This window comes from Leuciscus leuciscus, assembly GCF_965113295.1.
Source record: "Leuciscus leuciscus genome assembly, chromosome: 7".
NCBI lineage: Eukaryota > Metazoa > Chordata > Actinopteri > Cypriniformes > Leuciscidae > Leuciscus > Leuciscus leuciscus.
Genome location: NC_138731.1, coordinates 10,788,544 through 10,806,159, shown reverse-complemented (window position 1 = coordinate 10,806,159; position 17,616 = coordinate 10,788,544). Strand labels below are relative to the sequence as shown.

Genomic DNA, 17,616 nt, shown 5'->3' with positions numbered 1-17,616 from the left:
TTACTGCCACTTCGGACACGAAGATTTCTACCTCAGTATTCTTACTCAGGACTACTTAATACTCTTTACACCGTTAAAGGCCTGTTCACACCAAGAAGAAAAACTACAAAGATAACTATATTAGCGTCCAGCAAACGATATCATTCTGTTTTTCTAAGCGTGTGCTAGCTCATTACAGCAGGAAGGATTCTGATTGGCTGTCAATGTTTTTATCATTCATAAGCTGGGTAAAATCATTCTGAAAGTGATTCCAATGATATATTTTCTCTGTGCCGTTATCGTTATCGCTGTATTGTGAACTATTTAATATTGAGAATGATTTTTAGAACTTTATATTTATCGTTATCTTTATAGTTATCATCCTTGGTGTGAACGAGACTTTAGACTTGATTGTATTTGTTACTGCCACTTATTATTATTATTGCTTGTCCACGTTTTATTGTTTTTATTGCTTTGTCTACCTTTTATTGCTCTGCCTGCAGAATACCACGTCTCTTTAATATCCCAGTGCCCCACTTGTGTGTGTGGTCATGTTTACTTAATTTGTGGGTTTGTATTTGTGTATGCTCCTGTTAATATTACTGTATGTCTGAGCCTCGTCACCAGTATTTCAATACCCAGTTTTCCCCAGTGTTAATTGTGCAAATGATAAATAAATGCCTCTTGATCCCTAAACACCAGCAGCACACCTGTACAACACCACCACACACACTCCTGAGAATTTACAACATGACATTTTGATTCATTTCCACCTGCTATAACGAAGCTGATTTGGAGATTTGTGACAACAGGAACATTATTAATGCTATATTCTTTCTGACCAATTTAAACTTCATGCTCTTTAATATTTGACTGATTGTCAGCATGTGTCATGATTGTGAAAAAGAAAAGCGCCAGTGAACTGTACCCATGCTGTACTTTATAACCAATTATTAATGAGTAACTGTTTCAGAGTTTTAAAAAAACATGTTATTATTCATTTGCTTTGGGTTACAGTATTTCTACTTACAGTGGCCCCATAAAGTATTTGGACATTGAAGTCTTGAAGAATTGATATAATGTTCAAAATATTTATACCCTTCTCATAATATAAAATGTCTGTAACATTATTTTTTGCGCCACTGCTTTGGCGAAGCATCTGTCAGCCAAACTAACATCTGGGAACACAACATTTTCCAGTGCAGTTGTATTACAATAGTATTTTATATTTCTGTCTCACATTTATTCTCACATAATCATGTGGGAAAGACTTTGAGTCTGTTGATTTCAGTTTGTTGGTTGGTGTGAAAGCACCCAAACCGCACCTGTCCCGCAGTCTGCTTGAAAAGGTGGTCTGGGATCAGTGTTGGGAGTAATGCGTTACAAAAGTAATTAATTACTGTAATGCATTGCTTTTTGCTGTAACGCGGTAATGTAAGGCATTACTGGGGGAAAAAAAGTAATATTTTACTCGGTACAAATGTCAGTAACGCGCGTTACAAGCATTGTTAGTTAACCTGGAATAAAGTGGTAGTTTTTTTTTTCTTCATACAAATTCGCCAAAATCACCGCGAGATCAGCAGAGGAGAAACGTCCGCGCAAAATGTTTCACTTCCTGTACGTTAATCAGACAGAGCCGAGATGAGTGAGCCTGCAGCGGATAGTACATTCTCAACAGCGAGAGAGGGAATTTCCTGCTTACCAGTCGCAGTGGTCCAGCGCCGTTTCCATGGCAACTCTGCACCGCGGCCGCTCCAGTGTTTGAAAGCGACATGAATGTTCAAAGTTCACGCGCACGGCAATTGATTAGACCACGTCAAAATCATGCAGCATTTACAAACAACTAGAATTAGAACATTACTTAAATAAAAATCATGATAATATCTGAAGTACTATATAGTATGTACCATGGTTAGATGTAAGGTACCATGGTACTACCATGGTACTACTATGGTATACCATGGTATGTACTATAGTACATCATGGTAAAATTTCTTATGGGTCCAAGCTCAGTCGGATACCACATCACCTTCTACTGGATGTGTAATGAGCTAATTGAGCATCATACGCTACATTTAGATTGCCAAATTCATATTTGCAGTTATTTTGGTGAGAGTAACTTAAAAGTAATGCAATAGTAGTGTAATGCCTTACATTTTAAATACAGTAATATTGTAATGTAACGAATTACTTTGAAATGACAGTAACAAGTAATAAATAACGCATTACAGTTTCGAAGTAACTTGCCCAACACTGTCTGGGATACAATTCACTGATGGTATGAACGCAATCCGTCCAATATTGCGAAAGTCCACTGTTATTGATGATGCAGGCACCTTACATGGTCACACTAGTGAATTTCTATAGCAGCTTGTCTCTGAACAAATAGACTTCCATATGCATTTCATCCATATGCAATAGGGCCATACACAGACGGAATCACGAAATCCAGTCAAAAACATGGAATTGACTGTATAACGTGGAATTTCACTGAATTTGTCAAATCTTGGATGAATAAATCAAAAGTAGGTCAGTACACTTAAATCAAATCACGATATAGACTATTATACTCTCCAAGTGAATACACTCCAAGCCGGTCATTTTGACATACTTTTTGTGTGTATTTGATCGTTTAGACGCACACACAAGGCCTGTTTAATTTGCTTGACTAGTTGCGGTCCGTTTCGGAGCACACACACATAAAGCCTTGAAGTTGGGAACGGCGTCTCCTGTGCGGATTATGTTTTTAATATCTCTTTTTATCATCACACATGTCCTGCAATTTAGCAACAGTAGAGACTGAATATTACACCAATCAGTAGCCTATTCTACATTATCACTTGACCTTAATGTTGCAATGTGTAATTCAGTTTAATAAAATCTTTTTCATTGTTAACATGAATAATTTATGATCACCCTACTTCTCAGCTACCAAAAAATAACAATATATGCATATTTCTGAGGCTTCGTTGAGGAAATATGCAGACTTTCAATCCTATCAAGCTTTGATTTAAATTTCTTCATACAAACACTGCAAATGATCCGTCTCATCTGCGTTTAATTATAAATAGAATGAAAGTAAAGATCTTTCACTATCATTTACTTATAAACTACAGTGAGCGACTGCTGTGTGCGTTAATAATCACTAATATTTCCAATCAGCTCTGAATGTTCAGCTTTAAATATTAATTCATATCTGTGTGTAAACTAATATGTGTGTTCTGTAGAAGAAAGCAAGTCACACAGGTTTGGAGCAACATGAGACAAATTTCCTTTCTGGGTGAACTATGCCTTTTACATTGACAGCCCTAGTAGTTAACTTCTGGCAGTGAGATCAAATGATGAGTCATGGAGGAGATGATATTACTTCCAGTTCATTGATCTCACTGTCAAGTCAAGCGCACAGCATTGTGGGATACAGTACTCCACACAGTGAGTTCTGGTTGTTTACTGCACATTTGGCCAAATATATCATCTGAGAATGCCATCCATGCTAACATAGTATAGTAGTGCACTATTTTACAAATAGTATTTCCAAAATATGTTCAATTAAAGTATGTCAGAGAGAGAGACACAAAGAGAGAGAGTTACATTCCTCAGGTGACGGCGGATGTGTGTCACAGAAACATGAGTATTCCCGTGTTTACACCACACCCGTGTGTTTGTTCAGACTTTTGTGTAGCTTTGAGGAGAGGCTGTTGAACTTCCTGGAGTGAACGGTAAGAGGTGGGGCGACCGGCAGGTGCACTTCATAAACACATGGGACACACACACACACACACACGCTACAACGGCCAAACCAGAACACGACAGCACACAAATACACATTAAAACCCTAAACAGGAGGAACACACCTTGTGTTGCTAAATATAACAACGACAGACATGTGTGAGGATGAAGGAAATATCCTAGAGCAACAGACACATTTTATGTCGAATTTGAACCACTGAATTTGTTAAGCGAAATAAAATGGACCCAAAAATCGGCCTGTCGAATATTATAGGTTGTCATTTTTAAACAGAATGAATATTTTGGAAGTGAAATCTGAAAGGTGAACATGGATTATTGAATTTTTAATATTGAAAATGTGTGTGAAATGTTTTGAATTGAAATATTCACAGCTTAAATATAAAAGCAAGCCCTAAAAATACAATGCATGTAAATGCAAGCACGGTTGATGCAATGCATATTTTTTCAAGTAGTGCAATTCAACAAGCTTTTTTGTTTTAAAAACTTTTGGCATTATTTTACTGCCATAGTTTACGAGAATACTTGCCGAGACAGGAAGCCTCTTTGTGTGTGCGCTCGCATACACCGATAACGGCACGCATAAACAAATGTAATTATTTTTTGCCACTTCTTGCGTTGGAAATCGCTTGAATGTGTAAATTGGCAAGACAAAAAACGTGCAGATGATAAACTTTAACTCTATAATGATTAAACTTTGCAATTAATCCAAGAATCACATGCGTTCTGAACCGTGGGGTCCGTACGGATCACGGATAAACTACGATCCGTTTAACCACTAGATTTTTTTTTCTTCCTTTATTTTTGCCATGCCAAAGCATTCTAGTTTAGACAAATAAACAGCGAGTGAATCAAGAGCAGAAGAGTTCAGAGATTGAACTCACACTTGAACTGCCGATGTAATTTACGATTATAACTATTTCACACACGACAACAAAAATAACCCTGTCTTTCAGAGAGAACAGACAGACAGCTGTTACTGTCCAAATATACTAATCTCACCACTTTTAAAAATACACACCACCAACAAATGTTTAAAACTATAATAACACATGGAATGTGCAACAGTATTTGTGGTTTGAGTATTTGAGATGCCAGCAACTGAGTTACACCCAGAGTACATACTCCAAACACACAGTCAACGGCTCAGGAAAGCTAAGCGCTAACTTACCAACCTGTCATTACCGCAGTGAGGTGTCATCACACGCCAACTAACTATGTGCTGTCTGTGCTTTACTATGGCCCTAGTATTAACATCTCCGATGATCTGAACACAAGTGTCCGGCAGAGATGGATAACTGTTGACACCTGCTAGTAACACGCATCTCACTTGTGAAGGGATTTTGAGGAAAAGATCTGATGTTGATAAAGCAACAAAAAGTGGTTACATTTTTGCCTCATATATATATTCAAAATGTATGCAATGCTCATAGTTTTTTGTTGTTATTGTAAATGGTCAGACAGTTAAAGTCACACGTAACCTGCACTGTTTAAAGTGCTTGTTTTAGTACGGTGAATGATTGACAGATGAGTAAAACAGTCTTTCACCGTTATCCGGGAAGCATCAGGATGCATTAACGTTTACACTACAAATACATTTAACTGCTTTTAAATTTGGTTCAAGTGAGCAGACACTCAAACTCTTTGGACTCCTTCTTTATCTACCTACAACATTACATACCACAATCTACATGGGAAAACCGGTTCAAAAACTACTGAAAGAATAGAAAAGATATTTGATTAAAACAATGGTCCTCGTTCACTAATCATGTGTATGCAGTGTGAAATCTGCATACAAACTCAAAAATCCTAATTTATGAATAACTTTCATTCATACTAACATTTATAGAGGCATATATTCATCCTCATTACATTCTTGAGAGATTAGCCAATCAGACTGGAGGAGCTTGTGATTTTAAGAACACATTTTGCATTCTATATGTGTTTGATGAGAGAAATGAAAGCAGAGTAGATCAAATCACAACAGATTGGGCCATCTGACCAATCAGAGCAGAGTAGACTAATCACAGAATGGGCCATCTGACCAATCAGAGCAGAGAAGATCAATCACAACAGACTCATCTGACCAATCAGAGCAGAGAAGATCAATCACAACAGACTCATCTGACCAATTAGAGCAGAGAAGATCAATCACAACAGACTCATCTGACCAATCAGAGTGGAGTAGATCAAATCACAACAGACTGGGCCATCTGACCAATCAGAGCAGAGTAGACCAATCACAGACTGGGCCATCTGACCAATCAGAGCAGAGCAGACCAATCACAACAGACTTATCTGACCAATCAGAGCAGAGTAGACCAATCACAACAGACTCATCTGACCAATCAGAGGGGAGTAGACCAATCACAACAGACTGGGCCATCTGACCAATCAGAGCAGAGTAGACCAGAGTAGACCAATCACATCAGAGCAGACTCTTTGGGAGGAGGGGTTTAGAGAGACCGAATCCTTTGTCGAACCGTTTCAGACACTGTGAGAAAAGAGATGATGCTGCAGAGTATATTATGAGAAAATTCAATTGTTTTTTTGACCTTGCATGCATGTAAAGGAGACTCCAAAATAAAAATTATGAATGTTTAAAATAGCATAATAGGGGCACTTTAGTAAATGTATAGGTTTAACTTACAAGATGACATTTATATGAGTGTTCCAATAAAAAAAAAACAATGAAATGTATATAAAAATTAATTATGGAAAAAAATAATTATTTTGGCTTGCCATCTATTTTGCTTGTCTCTTTTTAGTAGACCGTGATGATCATGCGCAGCATTCATTCCCAGAACACATCAGGCTCTGGATGAAGCCTTCCATGACAAACCAGCAGACCACATTAAAATAATGGCTATAAATACAGTTAAGCTTTAGTAATTCCTGAGATAAATCACTTAATCCTATCAGTTCTTCGTACATATTTGCCAGAGACAAAACAAGCACCAGTAAGAAAGTTTGACAGCGTTAGCAACAGTAACTAACGGGGCATGGCAAGCGGATGTGCCAATCCCACACAACAGATAATAAACGTATTATTATGATCTTCTTTGTGGGCGTAAAGTACTACTGTCAACATCTATAGACCTGGCTCACCCGAATGAATGATAGTGTTTACTAGCTTTGTGTTTACTTACTGAATAGCCAATCACAACAGAAATATTTACATATATAAGTCTTAAAGGTACAGTAGCAAAAACAGCCACTAATTTAAAGTCAAGGTCAAGTGCATACCAAGTCCGAAATTCTCGTACGAAAATTTTCAAACGTTAAAAAATAAATACGACCTCACATTGTGTCAATCACGTTTACACACTGCCTCCGAAACTTTCGTCTGTCATAAAAAAATGACAAAAAAAAGAAAAAAGAAAAGTGGATTTAGAATGCAACGCTTTCTAGATCACAATGACTTCAGGAGCAACAGAGACATCTAACAGAAGAGAGTGATCAAGGGAGTTATTCTTCTCTGTCTACTGAACAAAGAGTCTCTCTTTCTGTCTCTCTGTCTCTGTGTCTCTTCCTCTACAGGACAGTCTCAGGTTACTGTGTGAGAGCCGGATCAGAGCCCGAATCCTCCCCCCTGGAACACGGGACAGACTGTTTCTGGTGCACCCTGACTCCACGAAACCAATGAAGCCAATCACACTGGACCTTGCGATTGTCAAAAGACTTTTGTGTGCAATATGCATCAAACTGTTGGTAAACCGTATGAGGCTGGCAATGTGTCCTAACCATGTGTGACTATTTGAGCTTTCTCTCTCTTCCATATTAATGAGCTTCTGTCCCAACCAGCTGCTACTGTGACAACAGTTTTGTCTGTCGCTTGGTTTCTATTTCTGCAGCGATGTGCTGAGTGACCCAGCCTCCAGGAAAATGTGATTGGCCCAAAATCGTGTATGCTAAATGGAAAATGTGTTCTGATTGGCTGTGATTGTGGGGCCCTATAAAATCCGCTTTGTTTTTTTCCCCTGCCCAAAATTTTTTAATTCCATTTTAATAGGTAAAATAAATGTTAGTTATTCACTGAAATCATGAAACTAATACAATAAAAGAAAAAAATTTAAGACCTTTTAGGGCACTATAAATATTGAAATGTGGTAATCAAATGAAGGCATAAAAAATGTATCATTTAATTAATCTTTTAAAATGTAATCAAATGAAAATCTTTTTTTTTTTTTTTGTAGAAAATTTTTATATTCCCTACAAAATAAAGTTAATAACTGTATTATTATTACTTTGAGAAGTACATTTTACTTCTGAATTGTAATGCGTCACAATTTCTTCAAGTTAAACCAAAGTTTTATTTTGATGGTTTGTCGTGAAGACCTTTGAGTTTGTGTGTGTGTATGAGACAATAGTTCCATCAACGGAAACGGTGAAATGCTCATGAAGTGACTCTCGGTGAAGGAGGAGTTCATATGGATTGACCTCATATTACCGTGACATTTTACATTATTTTCCATTTTTTATGACTGGATTACACTATTCTACAGAATGGTGTCTGGTTGTATGGCATTTTCATTTTCAGGGTTCACAAGAAAGTTACTTGTAGGAAATGTCTTGTGTCACATCTGGTTAGGACACACTGTGAGGCTGACAAGACGCATATTAATAAATACTGTATACCAAAAAAAAAATCCAAAAAAAAAAAAATCAAATGTTTCCTATGTCTTCACTCCAGATTATAAACTTTGATATCAGCGGATAAATCACAGTTGTGTGAACCTCCAAAAATACTTTCCCGAATCTGACAGACAACAGACTTCTGGTGTAATTTGTATATTTTTAAATGAAGTCATAAAATATCCCTCCCGGCTGAGAGCACATTTAATGACTGAGTGTGAGGGTTGTAAAAGATCACCCCAAAAAAATAACTGAAGGTTTACAGCGGTCCGCAGACCGTCTGCAGTGTGTGTTGATGTTGGCTCGAGAGGTTCACAGGACCGTGTGAACGGCCAGAGTAATGTCTGATTGTTCGGTGTTTGTCTGTTAAAGGGATAGTTCACCCAAAAATGAAAATTCTGTCATCATTTACTCTCCCTCACCTCGTTCCAAGGCCATACGTTTCTTACATTTATGGTTGGAACACAAACGTAATTTTTTTTTTTTCTGAGAGCCGAGTGCTTTCCATTAATAAAACTATTTTGTGGGAAAAGCTAGGGTTGTGAAACGATTAATCGCATCCAAATAAAAGTTTGTGTTTAGAAGAAAAATGTGTTATTTATATATAAAATATTTATATATAATATACATTATATATAAATATATATATACACAGTATGCAAATATTTCTTAAATATATACATGCATGTGTGTGTATTTATACAAAACAATTATACCAAGTACACACACATATATGTGACCCTGGACCTCAAAACCAGTCACAGGTGGCACACGTATATTTGTGGCAATAGCCAACAATACATTGTATGGGTAAAAATTATCGATTTTTCTTTTATGCCAAAAATCATGAATATATTAAGTAAAGATCACTTTCCATGAAGATATTTAGTAAATTTCCTACTGTAAATACATATAACATTTATTTTTGTGAGTGAATGCAGCACAATCACGAATCATAAATGTAGAACTTTAAAGGCGATTTTCTCAATGTTTCGATTTTTTTGCACCCTCAGATTCCAGATTTTCAAATAGTTGTATCTCGACCAAATATTCTTCTTATAAGCTTATTTACTTCAGCTTTCATATTATGTATAATTTATCTGAATAAAAAAACAAAAATTGACCCATGTGACTGGTTTTGTGGTCCAGGGTCACATATATTATGTAAACACAACTTTTATGTTGTGGACGCGATTAATCACGATTAATCTTTTCCCAGCCCTAAAAACAAGACAATAGTGTGCAATTTTTAGCCTATTGTTTGTTATATTTATTTTCTTGGTCAATGTCGTTGTGCGGTCAAGAACTGCCTGGAACTACTTCAGCTTTCCATAAATCTCAATGCTGCTCCATGTCCATATTGTTCAATTTTACCCATATTCAATGGTTAAAAACCAAATGGGGGTCACTTTGCACATGGCTGATAAGCATCGTATTTAAAGGGGAACGTCTGATAAATAAATAATGATGAAACTGTAGCTTGTTTCATTATACCAGTTTGAGTGACAAAAATACACTGAAATGGTCAAGTTGTGGCACATTAACTTGTTCCCAGAAGTCTGTAATTAAGATTCTAGATTTGAATCCGTTTCAGAGATATTTGGTAGAAGGGATTTTGTTGATTTAAACACTTTCTGAAGCAACCGAGAGTTCAAATGTGCAGTATCTTATCTACATGTTTGAGACAAGTGTCATGCCTCTTAGGAAAGTGTGTTTTCCCACACATTGTATTCACATCAATAAACCTAGATTTGCCTCACCTGGATTAAGTATTACAATTTCCTATTGTTATAGCATGTGAAGTATAGTCATAGATCGAGTAGCATCCACGGCTAAAGGGCATATTTGGTGAAATAACTGATAATACATCAAACTTTAAAACATTTAAGAGCTCTCACACTTGAAATAGTCATTCTAAACCCCAAGTAAATGGGATCCTGGGTTATCTTATTTTATGTTTCACACTGCTCATACTTTACCAAGAGTTAAACATTAATCCTGGTTATTCATAATCTGACATAACCCTGGGTTACCGTTATTATTTGCATATATGCCATCAGTCATTATGCATTATGTTCTATATCCAGTTGTTTTGATAGAGGGAGACATGATATATTTCTACTTTCAATATTGTTTGTTCTTCAGAGATTGTTCTTTAAATATAATAATTATTAGCTGTATGCAAAGTGACTCACATTTTGATTTCAACCATTGAAAATGGGTCAAATCCAATAATTTGAACATAGTCACATTGGGATCGCCATATCTCTGGGATTTGACCATATAGGGCCTTTAAAATGAAGATATGAAGCTTCCAAAAGAAGTTTATAAAGAACCAGAATCTAAAAGGATTTTGAGATATCTTTAATACTTCTAGAGTTACAGGAATGCAAACTTTGAAAAAAGAATATGGTACTAGGAATATTCTATGCAATTGTTTTGATAAAGGGAAACAAGATACATTTCTAGTTTCAACATCATTTGTTTTTCAGACATTCCTCTTTAAAAGAAAAAAATTATCAGGTAAATGCAAGTGGATTTGGTTTTTGACCCCTGAAAATTAATACAGTTTAACAATTTACTCATGGAGCCACATTGAAATCCCTCTGGAATCTTACTGGAAATGAACCATATAGGGCCTTAAAATTAAGACATTAAAAGAAAAGTTTGTGAAGAACCACAATCTAAAGGGATATTAAGATATATTTAACACAGGCATACAAACTTAAGTTAACTTTTTCACATTTTTGCACTGTCACCGTTGGCATACAATGCAACATAAAATGGCTAACATCATCTGATACACCTCCTAATCTGTATAAAAATAAAACAATGATCCTGCCATCTTTCTAAAGTCATTTTGACTCCCTCCTAAGGTCAGCTGAAAATTGTCATTTTGACTCCTACAAAATAGTGGATTACTCAGTAAATATTTATCCATGACATTTAATATTTGGGCTTTCTTCTTCTCGTCTTTCACCAGAAAAGAAAGTCAACATTTTTAGCCGGGGACCTCTGGTTTAGTTGACACGGAGTGACCCAGTAAACACAAACAAATGTGTAAAAATTTTACATGATTTTGGCATGATTTTTACATTTTGTGATTGGTAATGGTGTGATTTTTGGCAATACCTTGCTCTTTGCAAATAGTTTTTTTTAAACTGATCATTTAAATTTTCTAAAATCTCAAAAATTAATAATGGATTTGAAAAAATATGCATATCTAGGATGCATTTTTTCAAGTTTAATCATGCATATATTGTATGTATGCATTTGCTCTTAAAGTGACGGCAGCCTAATAAACTTGCTGCTGTCTGAGTCATTAAAGGGCCCCTATTATGCTATTTTAAAGTCTCCTAATGTTGTTGTGGAGTCTCCTACAACATGTTTACATGCATCAAAGGTAAAAAAAAAACAGTTTTTATACATAATATACATTTGCACATCATCACATTTTCAATGACTCTCAAACGACTCGTCAAATGAATCAATCTCTCTAAATCCCGCCTTTCCGCGATATACTCTGCTCTGATTGGCCAGACAGCTCAGTCTGTTGTGATTGGCCTACCGTGTACAGCGCGTCGAAAACAAAACCGCCCATTGCCATAACAACGTCAGCTCTGCTTGTCCTGAGGCTTCCTACACTGTAAACTAAACACAGTAACGAACAATGACATCGATTTTACCATATCAATGCGAGCGCGAGTCCGATGATGAAACATTCAAAGAACTGTTATTCAACCCGAACCTCCATCGCACGGACGACTCGAGCAGGACTCAGTGTTTCTCAGTGATACACTACTCAGTTTGAGGTACATTATATGAGATGTTGCAACTGTAATTCCTCACCATCAGCATTAACAAGTGCATGTTCATCAACAAACCGATTATTTTACTTGTACTAATTTATTTACAGAGTATTTTTCGAATATATTGCGGTGAACACGCGGAAACTGTATCAGTAACAGTGCATGTATACAATATACATTAGCCGAGCTCGAAATAAATAAATATTTCCTCAAAGTAGTGAGAATGACAGACAATCTGCATTAATAGACACAGTTATAGGTAATCGTGGCCCACAAACTGATTAGCAGAAGTATTACAGTAACGCGAGTTAGCCAGTTAGCAGGAGACCTAAGTTACACCATATAAAACTCAAAACTAAGTTTTGAACACCCTCTTTCAAGAGAAAGCAGTTTGTGAATCCTGCATTGAACTCTGAGATTTGAGAAGCAGTCGTCAGTGAAATAAAGGGAACACAGCAAAAGTTTAGGATTATACTGCTGTGATATCGTGGTAAAGATGAATTTTAACCACTGATTCTTCACATGCTCGTCCTTGGGCAGAGAAAAAAAAAAATGGCTTTGCCTTCACATTATAGAGCACAGCGCCGTCTTCTTGACATGATGCTATCCAGTATCCACGGGAATCAGCTGTTGGTTTGAGGCTCAAGTTTTTCTGGTGTCCGCGTGCGCAATAAGTGGGCGAGCAATATGCTAATGTTTCGTCTTGACGTCACAACGAACCGGCTTATGACTCGTTTGAAAAACAATTCATTTCATTGACTCAGAGTCGCTCTTTCTTTTGAAAGACAATAGAAATAATTTTTTTTTTTAGCTTTAACAACGATTAATTATATTTAATTTATACAGTGAAGACTATGCAATGGTATTTTACATTTGATTATTCAATGTCTGAACCTGAATACAGTTAGATTTACCTGAAAAACAAAGCACTGTTTTTTTCAGTTGTATATTTGTTCTTTTGTCTATGCTTGTAATTATTATTATTTTTCCTATGCAGATTCACTCCCTAACAAAATCACCCCAATCAATCATTCTAGACTGATTAATTAATCTGATGAAATGGTTTTCATATCTCAATATATATTGCAGAAAAACTAAATATTGGAAAATTAGTATACTAACTTACAATTCTGCGACAGACCTGACATTTTTTATTATGTACCAGTGGACACTTAAGTGGTCAGGACTCCCAAAACAAATCTACAATTCATTTACAATTGATTTATATTCTATTTAATGACAATTATTACAATCATTGTTACAACAGAAATGTTAACTACAGCCAGAGGATAAAATCTTTCACTCTGCTTTTCACTTTCCTGCCTCAAATCTACCAAATATGCAGACTGCCAGGTCTTTATTATGTTTCATTCACACAATTCACCAAACCGGTTCATAAAAAGACTTAAAGAAGTCTGGCCAGCCATGTAGGAAACATCCGAATCCCTATGAACCCACATCAACAGCAACAATGCAAGCACTCTGCAGCTCAACATGTTAAGACCAATATGAAACACAATGGTGGAAAAATACCTCCCTCAAGCCAGGACAAGACCTGTTTACACAGTTACACACCTTTATTTCACAATCACAGAGAAATAAGAGATGGATGAGTGTGAGGTGGGTCCTAGAAAGGTTTATACATATAGACCTTAGCCAGGGTAGATCCCATATTGAATTGTACGTGGATGAAAAGAGGCACTTTACAATGGCATTCACTTCATAAAGGTCCAGTAAATTTCACAACATTTGGGCCAATAAGCAAGAAACCACCTAGAATACCATACCAACCACACAGCATCATGCTAAGATGTTCTGAGTGGTTTTACCATGTCGATTCATTGAAATCTTAAAAATATTGCAATGTTTCTAAATCGCCGAAATCATGATTTTCCGCCAGTCGTGTGCAATCTGAATACAGAGCGCCTAAATCTAGCGGAAGAACAGAACAGAGACGGTTTACAGTTATGAAATGGAAGAAAGAACAGAAACAGGGATGGTGAATTCAGGGCAGGATTAGGACTTGGCCAAAGAAAAATCAACATCCGTGGTTTGGGAATATTTTGGATACAGGAGAGTAGGTAATAAATGGTGAGAAAGGTATGAAAATTTCATATCACGATTATCAATATTATCACGGTTTTGTTAAAATGAAATGAAAATGTTCAAAAAGACGCACAATGAAAACATTTCAACAAGTTTTATATTTGGAATTGGAAATCAACAAATAAAATTAGCAGCTCTATGCACTTTTTTTTTAAGCATAGACATTAAATGATATGGCCATAGTCAATAGCAACGCATTATACCCCGGTGCACATCTCTTCTATCACCTCGGACACACTCTCTCGTTTCATTAAAACGCTTTTATAATGCATGCTGCGGCTGCGTCAGACTGATGCTGCCAGTACAGGATTTACAAAAGGTTTTCAAAATCGCGATAATCACGGTTTTCATGATAATTACATTTTTAAACGAGAATACTAACCGTCAGGACACTTTATCGTGGTTTATCGTGAAACCGGTAATCATTCCATCCCTACAGGAGAGATGATGTGTCACAGAGCCAAGAAATTTGCAAGACCTGTCAAACTATCATTGCAGCAAAACAGAGTAGTGGCCAACAATACTAATGGAGTAACATATACTAACATGTACGTATTCACACAGAACGCGATTTTATTAAAAACACGAGACTCAGGTCTAGAGATGTGCTTAAAAATTTGAGCTTCTTTTACCTTGTTTCCGCCGCCTGGAACGGCGAGTCAACGCGCGAGATGCTGCAAAAGACGCAAGCGCAACGGTTAAATACGTCCGCCTAGCACTTACACATAGAAAAACAATAGCACATTCCGAACGAGGTAAACAAAAAAACTTTAATGCAGGCATTTGCGAACTGCAGAACATACGAAAAAAGTTCAAAAAGGCATAAAGAAATAACCAATGCCATCACGCGTCATTAAAGGATTATTTCACCCAGAAATTAAACTTCTGTCAGTAATTACTCACCCTCATTTCGTTCCAAACCCGTAAGACCTTCGTTCATCTTCAAAACACACATTAAGATGTTTTTGATGAAATCCGAGAAGTTTCTGAACGGTAGTAAAGACATCGTTAAAATAGTCCATGTGACTCCAGTGGTTCAACCTCAATGTTATAGAAGGGCAAGAATTATTTTTGTATGCAAACCCCAAAAATAATGACTTTATTCAACAATTTCTTCTCTTCCAAGTCATTCTACACTATGAGGTTATACATCAGAACGGCGCCTCACTATTGGCCAGCTCCTGCGTCAGCAGCACACGTATGTGTCGTGGTGCAGGCCAATAGTGAGCCTACGTTCTGACGTAGAACCCGGAAGCACTGCACTGATTACACAGTTTATTTACGGTTTTGTACTGTATTGTTGAATAAAGTCGTTATATGGGGGGGGGGGGGGTTCGCACAAAAAGTGTTTTCTGCGTTTTACAACATTAAGGTTGAACCACTGGGAGTCACATTTTAACAATGTCTTTACTACCTTTCTGGGCCTTGAAAGTTGCAATTACGTTGTTGCCTATGGGTGGTTCAGAAACCTCTCGGATTTCATCAAAAATAACGTGTTTCTTGCCACTGACACCTTTGGCTTGCTTGATTGGGGACACTTATTAATTATATTTATACAGTGCAGAGAGCGCAGTGTTATTTTACATTTGATTAATCAATTTCTGCACCTGAATAGACTTTTAGTCTTACCTGAAAAACAAATCAATGTTTATTTCCTTATTTCTATTGTATTTATCTATGCTTATATTATATATTTTTTTCTGTGCAGATTCACTCCCCAGTAAAATCACCCCAATCATTCTAGAATGATTACTTATTTCCATATAGAGCTATTCAAGTCATCATATTGCAATAGATATGTTAGAAAAACAAAATATGTCAGTTTTTCCAACATCATGAAGCCAAACTAAAAACAACTCAGAACACCTTAGCAATTATGTATCAATCTAGAAAACCCTTGCAACTGCATAACGATATGTTAAAACCCACTCGGGACATCTTAGCAACTACATCGCAAAGCCCTAACAACTGCATAGCAACATGCCAAAAATCTTTCAATTTTGCACAAGAATGCAACACCAGTTTCTGTTTTCAATTTAAAATTCTGATTAATGTCTCAAAGAACATGCAAAATACTCCAGTTAAAGATCTCCAAACAGAGAGAGACAGAGAAATGAATGAAGATTGCACAGAAGTAAGGGTGTTTCACTTCACACCTGTTTTGAGCGCAGGAGTTTACAGTAGCTTTCCTAGGAAAGAGGGAAAACATCCCAGGTGCTGGAACGCCCCGGGAACAGGCGACTGCTGGGGTTTTGTCAAATTGCTGACACTATGGCAGTGCTTAGTTTATTTTTTTATTTTTTTCTAACAGCCCAATGGAAATGGAAAACACACTGTGTTGTTGATCATTACCAGCAAAGGTGTGAAAGACATTCCAGAGCTCAGGAATGCATTACATGGAAATGATGAACTTAAAATAGATTAATAGATATTAAGCGTCTGAAGGCCTGATCAGACAAAAAGAACAGCGTGGCAAAGTAGATCAGGACCATATGACCCTGGCAGGCTGCCATAGGACTGGAGTGCTGTCTGATCATTGTGTTTCAGGGACAAAATCAGATCTGAGCAGTGTTTGTGCATGCAGTAATATGGTAAAACTCACAAAACATGTCCAGGTCATATTTAATCCCCAAAATAAAACAAAAATTATACTTGAAATGTGTTTCATTAAGAAAATGTGAGCAAAAAGGGTAGATATTTTTGAGGAAAAAGTTTCGGTTACTTTGGTTGAGACATTTTTCAAAATATCTTGATGTTCCGCAGCAGAAACAAAGTCATACAGGTTTGGAACGACATGAGGGCGAGTAAATGATGACAAAATTTTCATTATTGAGTGAAATATCCCTTTAAATTCTCATTAAATAATCACATTATTAAATAGTCCCATCTCTGCTTCTGTCTTTAATTTTACGTTTTAGGCTCAGATATGACCCAGACATGTTCTTCACCCATCAGGAATTCTTCAAAGGAATGCTGTTCTAATGAGCTTTGCTTTGCTATGCCAACATACTTCTCTATATACCATCCGCATTTCAGGTCAGGCCTCTGTCCCTCATTGGGCCACAATGTCAACAATATTTCTAAAAATATTCCCCTTTTTCAACCCCCAAACAAATGTTCTGCAATGAGCCCTTCTGTTGCCCAACTGTTGGCAGAACTTTGACCCCAGACTCACAGACAGCAGCTTTCCTGCTCTCCCAAAACTTCTTTTCAAAGACACAATCATGTTTCTGACTGCTCACAAAACATAAATTGAGTGTTCTCCTTATAATCCAATTTAAAACTAAAGCATTTTACATTTCAAACCAAAGTCATGTGAAATGATTCAGAAGAGAAACAC

The 17,616-nt window shown here is 36.6% G+C and overlaps 1 protein-coding gene across 3 annotated transcripts in view; it reads right to left on the bottom strand.

Annotated features, from left to right (window-relative positions):
• Positions 1–17,616, bottom strand: part of ppp1r9ala (protein phosphatase 1 regulatory subunit 9A-like A) — a 55,159-nt gene that overhangs the window by 34,929 nt on the left and 2,614 nt on the right. The window lies entirely within an intron of this gene.